We start from the raw sequence: 16,396 nt of genomic DNA on the forward strand, positions 1-16,396 counted from the left end.
TCCTTCATTTTCACAGCACATCTCGTTCTGTTGGTAGCCCAGGTCTACCCTCAGTTACGTGAGCCCACAGTCTCCTAGGCCAAACCACAGTCTGTTTCTCGAAATTAGGAACGCTGCCTGGGGACAAATACACAGCCTTCATTCTGTTCTCTGAGTCTTTCGGCAGAAATCAAGCTCAGACGACACATGTTAATCACCGGGAAGGATATGGCTGCCGGAAAGGATATGGCTGCCGGAAAGGATATGGCTGCCTCCCCATTCCCTTCTTCTGCATGCTCCTCTCAAGATGGTACAGCGTATCTTTCTCAATTGCTCAGCATTTGTGGAAAGGAAGAATGAATGGTTATTTTAGTGAAGGTGTTAGTCTCAGAAATAGGGAGCTAAAACTATCCCAGGGAAAGAAGTTCAGTTTGGAATCTGTAAAAAATAAGAGAGATATCTATATATGCTAGTGGAGGGTATCATTGCTTCCCTATCTGCTTGGAAACATTGCACTGCTTAAACAAAGAACCATACCAAGACACTAATTCTAGAACTTACATCTGGCTCCTAGTTACTTAAAAAGAAACATTAACCTCTTTTCCTTAGAATCATACTTCAATCTTTGCTCACAAAATAAAAATATTTTCAATACACGCAAAGCCTCTCTCTTTGCAGCTCTTGGTTTGTCCACATATAAAAGGTGAAAAGGTCACTGAGACCTTTTGAATTTGTCAGACCCTGTTACCTCATCCTCCTATGTTATTCATTCATTCATTCATTCATTCATTCATTCATTCACTCACTTACAGTTATTGGTAAATGGCTTTTATTGAGAAATTGTACAATTCAAGAAAATGCATGAATTACTTAAGAAAATTCCTAACGAATATGAAATGATTGCTGATATTCACTACTAATTACCTAAAGTCAATCAAGAAGTCCTAAAATAGTAAATATGTTAATATTCTCACTGGGTGATGGCAACTAACCCATTCTTAAGATTAATTTCATCTTTAGGTATTAAGTGAAATGTTCACTTGTTACACTACTTTCTCTGTTTTGTCTAATAGCTGTGCATGTATCGATGTAACAAAACCAGACATTTGGTTCTATTATTGTCTGAGCTATAACCAACTTTCTTATATAAGTAACTAATAAGTTAGTGATTAAAAATTAGAATTTCAGTGTGTAGATAGATTACTAATTGGAAAAACAAATAATTAACCGGCCTGCAGAATGTGGACTTTTTTAGTGTTTTAGTGTGATTTCACCAATAACATTTTTATTGGATATTTTATTTATTCCCATTTCAAATGTTATCCCCTTTCCTGGTTTTCCCTCCACAAACCCCCTATCTCATTCCCCCTTCTCTTGCGTCTATGAGAATGCTCCCCCACCTACCTATCCACTCCTATCTCACCACCTTAACTTTCCCCTACACTGGGACATCAAGCCTTCATAGGACCAAGGGCCTCCCCTCCCACTGATGCTAGATAAGGCCATCCTCTGCTACATATGCAGCTGGAGCCATGGGTCCCTCCATGTATACTTTTTGGTTGGTGGTTTAGTTCCTGGGAGCTCTGGGGGGGGTCTGATTGGTTGATATTGTTCTTCCTATGGGGTTGCAAAACCCTTCAGCTCCTACAGTCCTTGCCCTAACTTGCCCATTAGGGTCCCCACGCTCTGTGCAATGGTTGGCTGGGAGCATTCACATCTGTATTTGTCAGGCTCTGGCAGAGACTTTTCGGGGACAGCTATATCAAATTCCTGTCAGCAAGCACTTTTTGGCATCTGCAATAGTGTCTGGGTTTTGTGGCTGTATATGAGATGGATCCCCAAGGTGGGGAGGTCTCTGGATGGCCTTTCCTTCAGCCTTTTCTCTGCACTTTGTCCCTGCATTTTCTTTAGAAAGGAGCAATTCTGGGTTAAAAATTTGGAGATGAGTGAGTGGGTAGCCCCATCTTACAATCAGTACCTTGACTAACCTCTGATATGGTCTCTACAAATTCTCTCCCCCCTTTGTTGGAGTTGTTGAACATTTCTTTAGGTGCTTCTTGGCCATTTGATATTCCTCAGTTGAGAATTCTTTGTTTAGCTCTGTATCCCATTTTTTAATAGGGTTATTTGGTTCTCTGGAGTCTGACTTCTTGAGTTCTTTGTATATATTGGATATTAGCCCTCTATCAGATGTAGGATTGGTAAAGATTTTTTCCCAATCTGTTGGTTGATGTTTTGTCCTAATGACAGTGTCCTTTGCCTTACAGAAGCTTTGCACTTTTATGAGGTCCCATTTGTTAATTCACGATCTTAGAGCATGATCTATTGGTGTTCTGTTTAGGAAATACTTCCCAGTGTTCATGTGTTCGAGGATCTTCCCCACTTTTTCTTCTACTAGTTTGAGTGTATCTGGATTTTTGTGGAGGTCCTTGATCCTTGTACAGGGTGATAAGAATGGGTTGATTTGAATTCTTCCACATGCTGACCTCCAGTTGAACCAGCACCATTTGTTGAAAATGCTATCTTTCTTCCACTGGATGATTTTAGCTCCTTTGTCAAAGATCAAGTGATCATAGGTGTGTGGGCTTATATCTAGCCATTCTATTCCATTGATTAACTTGTCTGTCTCTGTACCAATACCATGCATTTTTAAAATGATGATTGCTCTGTAATATAGCTTGAGATTAGGGTTGGTGATTCCCTGAGAAGTTCTTTTACTGTCAAGAACAGGTTTTGCTATGTCCGATTTTTTTGTTGTTCCAAATGAATTTGAGAATTACTCTTCCTATCTCTGTGAAGAATTGAGTTGGAATTTTGATGGGGATTGCATTATATCTGTAGATTGCTTTTGGCAATATGGCCATTTTTACTCTATTAATTTTGCTAATCCATGAGCATGGGAAGTCTTTCCATCTTCTGAGATCTTCTTCAATTTCTTTCTTCAGAGACTTGAAGTTCTTGTCATACAGATCTTTCACTTGCTTTATTAGAGTCACAAAAAGATATTTTATATTATTCCTGACTGTTATGAAGGGTGTTATTTATCCTTTGAGTAGAGAGGGAGGCTACTGATTTGTTTTGAGTTGGTTTTATACTCAGCCACTTTGCTGAATTTGTTTATCAGCTGAAGGAGATCTCTGGTAGAATTTTTGGGGTTGCTTAAGGATATTATCATCTGCAAATAATGATATTTTGACTTCTTCCTTTCCAATTTGTATCCTTTTGACTTCTTTTTGTTGTCAAATTGCTCTGTTAAGGACTTCAAGCATTATATTGAATAGGTAGGGAGAGAGTGGGCAGCCTTGTCTGGCCCCTGATTTTGGTGGGATTACTTCAAATTTCTCTCCATTTAGTTTGATGCTGACTACTTGTTTGCTGTATGTTGCTTTTACTATGGTTAGGTATGGGCCTTGAATTCCTGATCTTTCCAAGACTTTTAACATGAATGGGTGTTGAATTTTGTCAAATGCTTTCTCAGCATCTAATGAAATGATCATGTGGTTTTTTTCCTTTGGGTTTGTTTACATAGTGGATTACATCGATGGATTTCAGTATATTGAACCATCCCTGCATCCCTGGGATGAAACCTTTTGATCAGGATGGATGATCGTTTTGATGTACTCTTGGATTCGGTTTGCAAGAATTTTATTAAGTATTTTTGCATTGATATTCATAAGGGAAATTGGTCTGAAGTTCTCTTTCTTTGTTGGGATTTTGTGTGGTTTAGGTATAAGAATAATTATGGGGGGGGGTTGGGGATTTAGCTCAGTGGTAGAGCGCTTGCCTAGCAAGCGCAAGGCCCTGGGTTCGGTCCCCAGTTCCGAAAAAAAAAAGAAGAAAAAAAAAAGAATAATTATGGCTTCATAGAATGAATTGGGTAGTGTTCCTTCTGTTTCTATTTTGTAGAATAGTTTGAAGAGTATTGGTATTAGGTCTTCTTTGAAGGTGTGGTAGAATTCTGCACTCAACCCATCCCCATCTGGCCCTGGTTTTTTTTTTTTTTTTTTTTTTGGTTGGGAGACTTTTAATGCCTGTTCCTATTTCTTTAGGGGTTATGGTACTGTTTAGATGGTTTACTGAACCTTATTTAACTTCGGTACCTGATATCTCTCTAGAAAATTGTCTATTTTATCTAGATTTCCCAGTTTTGTTGAGTATAGACTTTTTTTTTTTTTTTTTTGGTTCTTTTTTTTTCGGAGCTGGGGATCGAACCCAGGGCCTTGGGCTTCCTAGGCAAGCGCTCTACCTCTGAGCTAAATCCCCAACCCCGAGTATAGACTTTTGTAGTTAGTCTGGCTAGGATTTATCTATCTTGATTTTCTCAAATAACCAGTTCCTGGTCTTGTTTATTCTTTGTACAGTTCTCTTTGTTTTTACTTGGTTGATTTTAGCCTTGAGTTTGACTATTTCCTGCCATCTACTTCCCTTGGGTGTATTTGCTTCTTTTTGTTCTAGAGCTTTCAGATGTGCTGTTAGGCTATTAGTGTATGTTCTCCCCAGTTTCTTTTTGGAGGCACTCAGAGCTATGAGTTTCCCTCTTAGCACTGCTTTCATTGTGTCCCTACATTTGGGTATATTGTGCTTTACTTTTCATTAAATTCTAAAAAGGTCTTTAATTTCTTTCTTATTTCTTCCCTGAGCCAATTATCATTGAGTAAAGAGTTGTTCAGCTTCCATGCATACGTGGGCTTTCTATTGTTTTTGTTGTTATTGAAGATCAGCCCTAGTCCATGGTGATCTGATAGGACACATGGTATCATTTCAATCCTTTTGAATCTCTTGAGGCTTGTTTTGTGGTCCCAATTTATGTGGTCAATTTTGGAAAAGGTACTATGAGGTGCTGAGAAGAAGGTATATTGTTTTGTTTTAGGATGAAATGTTCTATAGATATCTGTTAAATCCATTTGGTTCATAACTTCTGTTAGTTTCACTATGTCTCTTTTTAGTTTCTCTTTCCATGGTCTGTCTATTCATAAGAGTGGGACGTTGAAGTCTCCCGCTATTATTGTGTGTTACAAAGTGTGCTTTGAGCTTTAGTAAAGTCTCTTTCACAAGTGTGGGTACTCTTGCATTTGGAGCATAGATGTTCAGAATCGAGAGTTCATCTTGGTAGACTTATTCTTTGAGGAGTATTTAGTGTGTATGTATCTGCATTTTTAGCCTTTTACTCCAAGGCAGTGTCATTCTTTGTCACTGGGTGTGTTTCCTGTATGCAGCAAATCCTGGGTTCTGTTCATGTATTCAGTCTTTTAAACTATGTCATTTTATTGGGGGAATTGAGTCCATTGACATTGAGAGATATTAAGGATCAATGATTGTTGTTTCCTATTATTTTTGTTGTTAGAGGTGGAATTATGTTTGTGTGTCTCTCTTCCTTTGGGTTTGTTGAAAGAAGATTACTTTCTTTTTCTAGGGTGTAGTTTCCCTCCTTGTGTTAGAATTTTCCATCTATTATTTTTTTGTAGGGCTAGATTTATGGAAAGATATTATACAATTTGGTTTTGTTTTGGAATATCTTGGTTTCTCCATCTATGGTAATTGAGAGTTTTGCTGGATATAGTAGTTTAGGCTGGCATTTGTGTTCACTTAGTGTCTGTAGGACATCTGCCCAGGATCTTCTGGCTTTTAGAGTCTCTGTTGAGAAGTCTGGTGTAATTCTGATAGGTCTGTCTTTACATGTTACTTGACCTTTTTCTCTCACCACTTTTAATATTCTTTCCTTGTTTTGTTCATTTAGTATTTTGATTATTGTTTGATAAGAAGAATTTTTTCTGGCCCAATCTATTTGGGGTTCTGTAGGCTTTTTGTATGCTTATGAGTATCTCTCTCTTTAGGTTATGGAACTTTTCTTCTATAATTTTGTTTAAGATATTTACTGACCCCTTAACTTGGGAGTCTTTGCTCTCTTCTATGCCTATTATCCTTAGGTTTGGTTTTCTCATTGTGTCCTAAATTTCCTGGATGTTTTGGGTTAGGAGCTTTTGACATTTTGCGTTTTCTTTGACTATTCTGTCAATGTTTTCTTTTTCTTTTTGAGCTGAGGACCGAACCCAGGGCCTTGTGCTTGCTAGGCAAGCGCTCTACCACTGAGCTAAATCCCCCTGTCAATGTTTTCTATGGTGTCTTCTGCCCCTGAGATACTCTCTTCTATCTCTTATATTTGGTTGGTGATGCTTGTATCTGTAACTCCTGATCTCTTTCCTAGGTTTTTTGTCTCCAGGGTTGTCTCCTTTTCTGATTTCTTTATTGTTTCTATCTCTGTTTTTAGATCTGGGATGGTTTTTTTCAATTCCTTCACTTGATTTTTTTTTTTTTTTTGTCTTTTCCTATATTTCTTTAAGTGACTTACGTGTTTCCTCTGTAAGGGCTTCTTTGTGTTTACCTTTGTTCTCCTGTATTTCTTTAAGGGAGTTTATTTATGTCATTGTTAAAGTCCTCTCTCATCATCATGAGATGTTATTTTAAACCAGAATCTTGCCTTTTCTGTGTGTTAGGGTACCAGGGATTGATGTAATGGGAGAACTGGGTTCTGATGATGCCAAGTAGCCTTGGTTTCTGTTAGGTTCTTGCCTCTTGCCATCTGGTTATCTCTGGTGTATCTGGTCTTGAGCCTCTGACTAGACCTTATCTCTCCTGTGAGCCTATGATCTAAGGTGAGTCAGCACTCCTGGGAGACCTTCTCTCTCTGGGCAGGATTTGTGTATTGAGAGCTGTGGCACAGGCTTATCTCAGGGGCACAGTAGGGAACCAGAAGGATTCAGTCCCAGGCTGCTCCACAGTTCCTGTGCCTTTTGGGCTTCTGGCTAATTCTTCTTGGGCTGGCTATTAGAGTGATATAGTGGTCTCACCTGTGACCCTGGATGTGTCAGTGCTCCCTGGGAGACTAGCTCTCCGTGGGCAGGATTTGAGTTCTGAGAGCTGTGGCACAGGGTAGAGATGGGAACCAGAAGGATTCTATTCCCAGCTACTCCCTAATCAGTGACTTATACTTTCAGATTCTTATACTTTCTTTGTTATTTTCTGTCATTTTTTCTTTTTCTATTCTTTATCTAATCTGGTTGTTTTATTAATTCATTTAATTTTTATGTATTTATTTATTTTTTACTTATTCACTTTAAATCCCATTTACTACTCCCTTCTAATCACCCCCCCCCAATCTTTCCCCTATTCCTCCTCCCCTTCTCCTCTGAATGGGTGGGGCCCCCCATGTGTATCCCTCAATGCTGGCCCATCAAGTCTTCCTGGCTAGGTACATCCTCTCCTACTGAGACTAGCCAAGGCATCACAGCTAGAAGAGCATTCAGGCAACTGCTTTTGGGATAGCCCTCACTCCAGTTGTTCAGGAACCACATGAAAACCAAGCTGCACCTCTGCTCCATACAAGCAGGAAGGCCTAGGTACAGCCAGTGTGTGTTCTTTGGTTGGTGGTTCAGTTTCTGAGGGCCCCAAGTTTCCAAAAAATATGGAATGCTTCATGAATTTGCGTGTCACTCTTGCACACTAATCTTTTCGGTATCGTTCCAGTTTTGGTATATGCTGCTGAGGTGAGCATGTAATTAAATTTAGAGCAGAGTGTCTTAGGAAGCCAAATGACATCCAACTATACAACATGGTCGAAGGACCAGAGAATGTGAAGAAATCCTTGAAGATGTATCCCAAGGCATAGCTTTTTCTTTCTGTGGGTCTCACATCTTGCCTACAGTGCAGACAATCACTCCAGGAACTGTAACATTGCCATTCTTCATTAGCTTTGCACTGGGCCTCAGAGGGAGGCAGAGGACAAAGGGGTTCTCAAAATAAATTCTTTGGGGAAAACATTCATCGCCACAGATGCCCGAAGTTTTAAAGATCAGATAATCTCCTGCAGTTCTTTTCTGCACTAACATTTTATTTCATTGAATTACATTTTGAGAAATAAGGATATGAATAGGGTCTGCCTATAAGGTTCATGAAAGCCAGATACATCACTAGGAGATGAAGATTCCAGGGGAAGACTTCGTTCCGAGGCTTCGCTGTGCTGAAATCCCACCTCTCTCCTTCCTCTCCCCTTTTCTTTTAAAATGTAAATGAGTTTACTCATGTTTGAAAGAGAAAAAGGGAAATGGAAGATACAATAGAAATTACTAAAATCCTCACCATAAAAATCATCACCAGGGGCGCTGACACTGACAGGTTCCAGAGTATGTGGAGAGAGGCTGGTTTTAGAAAAGAAAACAGCCCTGTTCCCTTCTCTTACAGTTTTGGGTAGCAATGAACACCTGCAGCCAAAACCCCCAAGTGAAGATCCACTCCAGATGCAAGCCCAGCACTGTTATCCCCTACCCCTCACTATTGTGAGTATAAAACAAGTTTGAAAGAGAAACTAGGCCCCCAAGCACAGTCTGTGGAGGAAGACACATAGCTGCTGATGGCCACAGCTTTAATTTCTTCTGTGCTTAGGTCACCACCAAAATGGTATCAAACAACCAAGGACTTGAAACTGCTTGGAATTCAGTATGTAGGATTCCACTGAAGGAAAGAGAGATGACAGAGGTGTTTCATTCAGTAAATGTCCCATTGCAGCCATCTAGCCTGTGCTTCTGTGATGATTTCTATAGGCTAGTCCAGGTAGTGGCACTATTAGAGGGTGTGGCCCTGTTGGAGTAGGTGTAGCCTTGTTGGAGTAGGTGTGTCACTGTGGATGTGAGCTTTAAGACCCCTATCCTAGCTGCCTGGAAGCCAGTCTTCCACTAGCAGCCTTCAAATGAAGATGTAGAACTCTCAGCTCCTCCTGCACTATGCCTGCCTGGATGCTGCCATGCTCCTACCTTGATGATAATGAATTGAACCTCTGAACCTGTAAGCCAGCCCCAATTCAATGTTGCCTTTTATAAGACTTGCTTTGGTCATGGTGTCTATTCACAGCACCACTAACTACAACAGCCTGTCTTTGTCACTACCCACTACCTATGACTTTTTCCTTGATAAAAATGAACTCCGACAAATTAATTACATGGGAGAGCAACTTGCACTTCACCCAAGATTTCAGTTGTTATTTTTTTTCATCAGATATGTGTTATCCAAAGTAGCTAGAAGAAATGATTTGTAAAGTTCTTTATTGAACATGGGTCCAAACCAACAAATAAAGCTATTGGAATAGAGTTAATGTTGTGCTTTCTACTGAGTGGTAATCATTTTTTTCCCTCTTTACAACGGTCTTTTGGGGACTTGCATTCTGGGAGAATATACACTTTCTGCAAAAATAGCCAGCCCAAGGCGCTTTTTCTTTGTTTTGTTTTCATAGTAGAACTTTATGATTTGATAGCTCTATCATGATAGAGCTCAGAAAGGACAAAATGTGGAAGCCACATCCACAGACCTGTAGACCTATGAGACCTGGGCTCACTACTCCAAAAGTCATGGTTACTGAGTCCTCCTGTTTTCCAGGTCTCAGGCAGCATGGGACGTCTGAGGAGTAACTGGAGTCCTCATGCACTGGCATCAGTTCTTGCTGTCTTCACATTTGAAAATGCTTAAGATTCAATGAGGACACTGTCTAATGGAAACTACCTTTTCCCATGTGAGCAACTTCAGTTTAGCAGAAATGCCATGTTGTAAGTTCAGCAGCAGCTCAACTTCCTTTACTTTCTGTGCACTCATGGGGAAAGCCTGACCACTAGACACAACTCCTATCAAAATTCACATTGACAGAGTTCTAGTCTTAAAAAAAATTATTTTGTTGACACAAAGACAAGTTTGTCATATCTGTGCATGTGCGTATGGGTGTTCTTGCAAACACATTGGCACATGCATGTACAAGGAGGCTGCCAGAGGTTGTCTGGTGTTAATTGCTCTGCACGTTATATATAGAGGCAAGGGTCTCTTAGGGAATCTATAGTTTGCCAATTCAGGCAGCTGTGCTGGACAGCTTGTTCTGAGGATCCTGTCTCTACCTTCCACAGGCTGGGACTACAGGTAGCCTGCCAAGACCATCTGATGTTTACTTCGGTACTGGGGAGTCAAACTAGTCCATCTCCCCAGCTCCTATAAGTTAGGTCAGCCTCACCTCAAATCGGTAATCCTCCTGCCTCTGCCTCTTCAGTGCACTCTATCAGCATGTGCCTCCACAACCAGCTTTCTCTTGGAGATTTTAAAGTTTTGCCGTAAGTTGAGATTTAAAATCATTTACTATCAATTCCTCTATTTTGTGATTATTTTAGAATGTAACTTTACAGTAAATGCAGTTTTTAAAGGACTTTGGTTTTATGATTAGCAGTTTCAAGCAAACCATCTGATATACCTCAATCATGATTCTAACACGTTGTTTGCTTTTGTGGCCACGCTGCTAGGCACTGTGACAGTTGTTAGTGTACATCACAATACTAATTAGCTGGCCAGGAGTGATGGTAGATGGCCTAATTCTGGCAGAGGAAGAAGTGGAGGTGAGGATCTTTGTGAATTCAAGACCATCCTGGTCTACATAGCAAGTTCCAGGCTGGTCAGGAGTACATAGTGAGACCCTGTCTCAATAAATAAACACAAGCAAACTAACTTCTGCTTTGCTGTTACATAGACTACAGACAACTTGCGTTTCTCCTTCAGGCACAGGGACACTGTTTTCTTGCTATGTGATAAATCCAGGCTGCCCCTTTCTTCCCTCAACTCTACGTTTCCACCATCGGTTTGAGGGACTTTAGCTGTCTCCTCATCCTGAAGAATACAAAGACACGTTATTTCCCCATCGCCTGTGAAGACTGCGTGTCAGCTTGGTTTAAAGCCAACAGCGGCTGGATGATGTCCTTGGGCTTTCCATAAATACACGGAAGATGGAGGTGGTCAGAGGGATAGGGCAGGCTCCTCTCTAAGCAGGATGCCTGCTGCTTTGCTGGGACTCAGCATCACATCTCAATTCTAATCTGCATTTGTGAGATGTTTTTCCATATCTTTCATTCCTGACATTAATCACAGCATCCCAGAGAGATGGTCCACTTTATGGTTTCTATTTTACTCAAGAGAAATAAGAAACAAGAGCTTTAATGACTTTTCCAAAGTCATTAACAAACCAGGGATCGGAATTCAAAGTCTGCAAATGCCTACCTAGATCTTTCCAAAAGGGGGTGGGGTCTGTTTTTCTGTTCAGCTAACTAGAATATATTAGAATAAGGACACATTAGATAAGGTGGCATTGCCTCGTTCATAACACAGTGTCGTCATTGTATTGCTGCTTCTGTCTAAACCATTAACACTCTTCTAAACTTCTCAGCAGTCTACCAGACAATCCTGAGTAACGCTTGGGTCCACCCTCATGTTGCATCTCTTTGTGAAATCACTTCAAGAAAATATTATTAAGGAAGTTATGAAAATTCTAGTACCAGGGGGACGTCTCTCTTCCTAATGGGCAGTCATTTACTGCTCTTGTGATATGCACATGACACGGCCTACTCAGCTGTGACCAAACTGACAAAGTAGAAAACTGACTCAGAGGTTTTCTCCCCAAATCCAGAGACCATGAGGACACTAGCTTACAAGAGCCGTGCCTGTTTGCAAAATGATCCCATGGTTTCACCTCCCATTTTTGAAACTGACTAGATCTTTGCTTGCTGGCCCTTCAGGGGTCTGGGCACTGACTGCCTGGTTCTTTTCTTTCTGAGCTCACAGAATCTCAAAGCTACCGCTGGACCCGTTTCCGAAGGCTTGATACACAGCAAGAATTGAACAAAAATCACTCTGTCCCTGTTGCCCCTGGGTGCCTGTTAAAAAATAATAATACAGATTAGAGGCAGAATTCTGAAACAAAAAGGAAATCAAGTATTTTTAAAAAAATTTTATAGCTTAGGCCAGGGATATGACATAGTTATAAACCATACATTCATGTTTGAGATCTTGAAGCCCATGAGAAATAGCCATTTTAGACAATAAATAAAAATAAATAAATAAAAGCAGGCAGACTCCTGGTGAAACTGAGTTTGGTTGAGGAGGAAAGCCATGTGACAATGAATGGAGAGTGTGGTGTTCTCCAGGTTTATTAACTTCCTCTACAGTTTAGAAGTATAAATGGTGTCTCTGGGCTTTAATGAGGCTCTCCTGCAAGACAGAAAGGCGGTGAGGTTTGAATTTTACTTTGGTCAAGACGGAAATGATTAGTGGACACAGCTTTATACTGCCCCCTGGTGGTGCCATGCTTAACTGTGCTCCCAAATTTCTCTTAACCTGCTCACCAAGGAGGGCTGTGAGCTTGGTGTACATTGTGGCTTATGAATGCAGAACAACAAAACTCATTTTCCTCTACATTCAGATGTTCTCCTTTGGGTGCCATTTGTCCAGGGCATGACTTGAGTACCAGGGGAGAGGCAAATTACTTATAAGAAGGATGTCAAGATTCCAGTGTGGTCCCCTCCGCAGGCTCACTGGCCATGGATTTGTCCTAAGAACTAATGTCAATTGTACCTGATGCTTTTGACCTTGGGTCATCAAACCCATTTCAGACTCACACACATTAGCACCTCAACCTTGATGCTAAACATGGGGGGACGTGTGAAAAGTCAAAAGTCATTGAGGTCATATTTAGCTTTAAAGTAATGAACTTACAGCTTAGAATTCAAGAAATGAATTAAAAAGTCCCAATCGGTCAGGAATGCAGCACACGCATTGCCAGGTTAGAGTAGCGGTAACTTACAGCTCACAAATCGTCTCTTCCCCTCACCCAGGAGCTGGAGCTTGCTGAGACTTGCTGTGCACGTCTCTGCATTGTGCAGGGAGAAGCAGGACAGTGTTGCATTCCAGGATCGTTTCTTAAATCTTCTAAAGCTTCAGAGACAAACTGGGAATGTGAAGACTCAGAAGACCCGCCCTCCTCAGCACACTGAAGAGGTGGGCGACAGATAGACAAACTGATCAGGAGAGTCTGAAATGACATTTCCAAAAGCAGTCCTCACTGGGATTTGTGGGCTGGGGAAATGCATAGATGAAGAGAGAAGAGGTCACCTTATTGGAATATTTAGGGCTTCTTACGTTTTGAACTTATACATACTGGAATAAAAGACCTAGGCGCATTGGAAAGAGACCGAGAGGAGGTCTCAAATGACACACAAGCAAAGAAGGGTGACATGAGACTGTCAGGAGATCATTATTCCATTGTCCTGCAATGCAGGCAGTGTTAGTCTGGCTTCTGTTGGTTCTCTTGCACTCCATTTATGTCCCTGCTAGAATTTTGAGCTCAGTAGGGGGGAGATTCCATCTGACTCTGCCACAAACCAAACTCCAGTAACGATAGCTACCTTCATAGTGTTGGAGCAACAGTGGCCTTGATCAGGTTTTTCCTTCATACCTTGACAGCGGAAGTTTCTCTACGTCCTTGTTGGAGGTATCCTTTCTTACATTGCATACCGACCTCCAATAATGATGGAACTTGTTGCCTTGGCCCTGCTTGACGCTAAGCATATCTTACATATAGAACGTTCTTTGATCCTAATGGGTGGTTAGCTTTTGATCAGTACACAGCCGAAGCCATGTCCTTCAGTGACTTTGTCTGATCACTCTCACCTCCTTATCCTATTTCTCTAAGGCTATATCTGTGCATTTTCAAGGTTATCACAGGGCACGTAGGACCAGTCACATGACACAGTGGTGCACTGAGTGGAGGGTCACGCCTCGACATTTCTATATCTTAGTGGCTCTGTGAGATCCATTTTCATATCCTCTGCCTTGAGAGCATTTCCTTTGTCAAGTGTGTTTCTAAGTCCATATTGGCCAAAGTAGTTTTCACAATGAGAGAAGAAAGTGAAGGCCTATAAATCCACATGAGGATCAAACCCAAGCACTCTAGCCATTTCTGTGCTGTCTTTGGAGCGGACTCCTTCATATTGCAGACTTAGAAAAGCAATCTAAGCTGAAGGTGGATTTCGGTAATAGCTTGGCTCCATGTCATTTTAATGGGTCAAGGGGCAATTTATCTTCTCTACTTTCTACCACGAAGAGTTCACTTAATCATAGGATCGTGTCTGAGTTACTGCCATAGCAAAATATTATACCAAGGCTACTTACTAAAGAAAGCATTTACTTCAGAGTTCATGGTTCCAGAGAGCTAAAGTCCGGGAACAGTACAGTGGTAAACATGGCAAGAGGCACTCGGGCTTTGTGCTGGAGCAGTAACTGAGAGCTCACATCTGATCCACAGACACAAGGGAGAGAAGAAACTTAGCTGGGAATAGTGTGGGCTTCTGAAACATCAGCGTTCATCCCACAGCTCTTCCAACAAGGCCTCCTCATCCCTCCCAAGCTCTTCCACTAAGGAGGGACCAAGCATTCAAGTATCTGAGCCTAGGGAGGCCATTCTTATTCAAACCACCACAGATGGTAATGAGTCAGATTGTTCTAGAAAATGAATAAGCATAAGGGCTCAACCTGGTATTCAAGTTCGCCTAAAATATATCCAACCAACTGTCCTCTGCCATGAATCCCCCTGCTCTCAACAGATTCTTTTCCTGTCCAGTGATGGACATGTAATGGTTGGTATTACCAATGTCAAGTGTGTATGTATGCTATCCCCTTCCCTAGAATGCAGTTCTCTTTCTCCTTTATAGACCTGTAATATTGATATATTTTCATGTTAATATGCACATGCATGCACACACACATATATATTCAGGTACATATGAATCTATCAATTTATTTATATTTAAAACCCATATACATGTGTAATAAAGAGAAAATATGAAGATACGTCTAGGTTCTGTATCAGACTTGCAGTTATATGACTCCCTTGTCCTCATCTTAGACTTGTGTCCCAATTCAATGCAAGATTTCTAGAAGTCTGGTTTTGAACTTTTCTATTTCTCCAACCACTTGGTTCAGAGTTACACAAATCTTTGATGCTTAGTCAACAAATGATGGGCTCCCTAAAAGACCAGAGCAGCCACACAAATGGGACTGAAGGGAGACAATCTTCCTAGTCCAAAAGTAAGCAGCATTTGTGCTAAGAGCAATGAGGGTGCCCCTGAGGAACAGGGTCTGGTCTTTACTTTGCTGTGGACACAGAGTCTGTGTTTTCAGAGCACAGCTTTTGAGTAGACATTAGGAAAATACTGAATTAGTGTGATGACCCAATCAACTCAGACTGCAGACTTGAGAATTTGAGTTCTATTCCTAATTTGAACGGAGAAAGAGAAGGCTGCCATTCCACACATTTGATTTCCCTGAGGCAAATTTGGTTTTGTTTATTCATCACCTTATGTCACCTACCAGCTAGCCCTTCATTTATAAAGTTACATTTATAAAGTGAGGTGTTTGGAATAGTAGCACTGTATTTGAATCACAAACTCACTCTATGTATTGAATACCTGGCTCCTAGCAGTGGCACTGTGAACCTAAGGATCTTGGAGCTTAGTACAAGGAAGTTAGATGCTCGTGAAAGGTCATGTTGAGGCTCCAGACCTTACCGCCCTCTGTTATGTCATTAGGTGAGCCATTTTTTTTTTGTCATGTGTCCCCACAGCAATGTTTTGTCTCAGCATAAAGAGGAAAACAGGGCAGACGTCGCTGTAGTTGAGAGTCAAAATAGACCTTTTCATCATGAGTTAATCTTTCTGGTATTTTCTACTATAACAGAAAGCTGGTCAACACAACCAGGTCACTCTCCAAGGTTCTTCTTCTGCCAGAGTTAGGGTTGCTATTTCTGTGAGGAGACATCACGACCAAGGGAAAGCATGCGAACCTGTGAGGTTCATTACCATTCAAGTCATCACATCTGCCTCTAGTAGCCTACGCCTTCAAGTGTACTCTTCCCTCTGTAGGCTGTTTCTCTGGTCACTGGCTTTCACTCTATGCACCAGTTTATCACCCAATGACACCCATTGCTAAGAGGAATGGAAGGTAGTTAATTTATTCGTTGATTAGGGCCTCTTGTCAAAACTCAGAATAGTAGTCTAAAAATGATCAAATTAGACTTTCTTAAGCTTTCATTTGATCATGGATCTACCACTTACCTACAGTCAACGAGCTTTTACTTGAGTTGTATTTTAAACAGATGGCCCTTCTTTGACAAAAAAAAATTAGGAGAAAAATTGAAGATCATGACTTCCTATGTTTTAGATAATATCTCTTGTTTTTGGTATTAACTATGACTAAAATTAGAACATGGTAAAGGTATCCCAAGAAGCTAAATGAGGAGAAGAATGTGGATTGTTCTGATCAAACATGACCAATGCCTCACTCATTTATAATTATTGATATTAACTATACAGTGGTAAAGGTGTTATGTTATTTAATGGGAAGAGGGAAAATGATGTTGGGGCCTCAATGGAAAGAAGTAGAAAGGTAACAATTTAAAGCCAGAATGACAGATAAAAAGGCGACAATATAATCTCCCAGCCAGTGCTTTTTCACACCACACGCTTATTTTGAAATGGCCTCTGAGCTTAGGAAACAATACATTTAATCA

General features: G+C 40.8%; 1 long non-coding RNA gene and 1 pseudogene across 1 annotated transcript in view; both read right to left on the bottom strand.

Moving 5' to 3' along the window:
* Positions 1 to 16,396, bottom strand: part of LOC116883939 — a 331,039-nt gene that overhangs the window by 13,614 nt on the left and 301,029 nt on the right. The window lies entirely within an intron of this gene.
* Positions 7,436 to 7,529, bottom strand: LOC116884130 (annotated as a pseudogene).

This window comes from Rattus rattus, chromosome 14 (assembly GCF_011064425.1).
Source record: "Rattus rattus isolate New Zealand chromosome 14, Rrattus_CSIRO_v1, whole genome shotgun sequence".
Classification (NCBI taxonomy): domain Eukaryota; kingdom Metazoa; phylum Chordata; class Mammalia; order Rodentia; family Muridae; genus Rattus; species Rattus rattus.